This window comes from Stegodyphus dumicola, chromosome 7, assembly GCF_044657685.1.
Source record: "Stegodyphus dumicola isolate Sdum_Otavi_A_Nest chromosome 7, ASM4465768v1".
NCBI lineage: Eukaryota > Metazoa > Arthropoda > Arachnida > Araneae > Eresidae > Stegodyphus > Stegodyphus dumicola.
The window spans coordinates 157228003-157230870 of record NC_140774.1 but is presented as its reverse complement, the minus strand read 5'-3'; positions in this window follow the sequence as shown (position 1 = coordinate 157230870).

Here is a 2868-nt window from a genome sequence, read left to right as displayed (position 1 = left end):
TTGCCTTTGTTCTACGTCTCTCTAAGCTGTTGTCACGCTCGGCCGTATTACATTCCTTTTGATTGTTCGCCGGTTAGTTTAAGACACGGAGTATAATGATACTCCGTGGTTTAAGATTACGGGTCAACTACTTTAGAATTGTGTTAGCTTCCGCTACATCTCTTAGTTAATCGTTAGTAAAGCTCTTATTACTGACTTTTGAGTATAAGCCTAAGTGGAGGCTCTGCTGAACGCCCGAAGGATGGGGCCGACTGTTAATTTTATTTTGAGTAAATAAAGGGGAATTAACCCTTCTTGGGCTTATACTTTCTGTTCTTTGGAACTAAGCGATGATTCCCATTTCATTTAACAGGATAAAAGTGAGGAACTCTATAAAACAAAGTGCACTATTATACAGCATAAAAATCTAGTATATTCACTAAATTCAAAATTGTCAAACATCCAATAATTTTTACATGGAAAATTTTTAATGTATAAAAAATAAAGCTTACCTCAAAGTATTATATTATACAACACACCCTTTCTAACATATTTTTAACAATAAATAAAATATTGCACACAATTACTTAAATATTTAGGCTGAGTAAATTTTAAACATAACTTTTAATAATTTGTCTCTTAATTTCATCATTTTGTCACGCAAATTTTAGATTGTACTGTACTTCTGTTCAGTAGGCGAACACTTTTTGTTAAGAAATATTATTGGATTTTCTTCGCCTTTAGCATTTATCTGTGATAATACAACGCCAATACCAATATTCGAAGCGTCGGACTGTATAAGACTGGATTTTGTGTTAACCGTTTCTTGAGTTCATCAGAAACGTTTTGGCAATCATCAGTCCAATTTATGGTTGATTTGCAACATTTGTCTTTTAAAAAATCTGTCAGTGGTGCAGAAATCACAGAAAATTCAGAAATATACCTTCGATAATACCCCGAAAGTCCTAAAAATGACGAAACCTGTGTTTTCGTTGGTAGGTTTAGGGAATTATTTTATGGCATGGATTTTTATTTCTGCTGGTCTTCTTTGACCTTGTCTTACTACATGACCTAGATATTTGACGGTCGTATGAGCAAACTGACATTTCGAAGGCTTAATATGCAGTTCAGCAATTTTCATCTTCTCCAAAATAATTTCGAAGTGCTCCAAATGTTCTTCCCAGGTTTGCGAGAATACTGCAGCATCGTCAATATAGGGTACAGCAAATCCTTCAAAGTTTCTGCATCATGCGTCTAAAATCATATGATGCATTTTTTAGCCCGAAAGGTAACCTTAAGGGTTTAAATGTTTCAAAACTTGTAACAAAAGCAGCGTAACGCTGGGCTCTTTTAGTTAATGGGATCTGCTAGTAACCTCGAGTAAGATCTAGAACAGTTATATATCTAGCAGAAAACACTTTTTCCAATAAACTTTTAATATTTGGCAAGGGAAAATACTGTGTCCTAGTTGCCTTGTTCAAGCGAAGGTAATCAATGCATGGTCTTGCCTCTTTTCCAGGAACTTCAACCAGTATGAATGGAGAGATAAAATCCGATTCACCTGGTTCTATTACATTGAATTTTATCATCTTTCCTACTTCAGTTTTTAAAATGTTGGTTTGTCTGGCAGACATCTGATAAGGTTTTGCGCATATCGGTCTTTCTGCTTCTAATTCTATATCATGTTCGATAAGGTCAGTACATCATGGTTCATTAGAGATAATGCAGGAATACTTGTACATCAACTGCTTTAAATCTTTTCGTTGGTCTTCAGATAATAGTGAAATCAACTGGATGCCTTGCATAACTTCAGACATTTCAGTATCTGCGCTATAATTTAAACTCGGTATTTCATCTTCATAGCCGTTTATCCTGTCTTCTAAACATAAGCAAGTTATATTTTCTGTTCGTTGAAAATACGGTTTCAGCATATTAATGTGGTACCTGAGTTTTTTTTTTTTTTTCTCAGGAATCTCGACTACATAATTTGTCCCTGATAATTGTTGAACTATTTTTCCAGGACCTACCTAATTCTTTTAGACTTGGCGATAGTTCCAAAAGTTTAGTCACTATTGAATAATTGCAAACATGCCAAAAGTTATGAAATCATGCAACTGAATTTTTTTGTATATGCTGCTATTAAGATTTAATTCATTCAATGCTTATTATTCAATGGCTATTATTTTGCTTACTATTAACAGAGAAGTATTACTTGACAGCACTGCTTGTTTTGTCTGGCAGACATCCGATAAGGTTTTGCGCATATCGGTCTCTCTGCTTCTAATTCTATATCATGTTCGGTAAGGTTAGTACATCCTGGTTCATTAGAGATAATACTGGAATACTTGTACATATGTACATAGAAATATTAGTTACGGGATTCATTTCATTAATTACAGGATTCACAATGTTTTTCAACAATGGAATAAGAATATTTCTTCTTTGAAAAGAGAAAAAATAAGTAATCTTTGATCTAAACCGCATTTAGGAGCACCATTTTTAAAGAAGAAAATTTTAACAACGTCAGGAGATTTTTGAAAAAAATTCTTAGGAATTGTATTAGAATATTTCAGACTCGTTTTTTAAAATTGTATTCCATGAAATTCTTTTTAAAAATGTATAAACAGCTTTGTAATTTCCATCAAATCATCAAACCCGAAACTTTTGAATGTTTTCACTATTAAATAGAGTGAACAAGAAAGATAATATATTTGTATTTCAAAAAGGAAAAACAAATCTTCACATCAAGGCGGAAGAAAATTTTTTGAAACGGCAAGATACTGCATTGGTTTGAAAACTATTTTAAGCCTCTTATCAAAATTTCGAGAGATAACACAAGAAAAAGGCAGTGACTTTCCTCTGTTTTCTTGACTTTGGATACTGAAATTC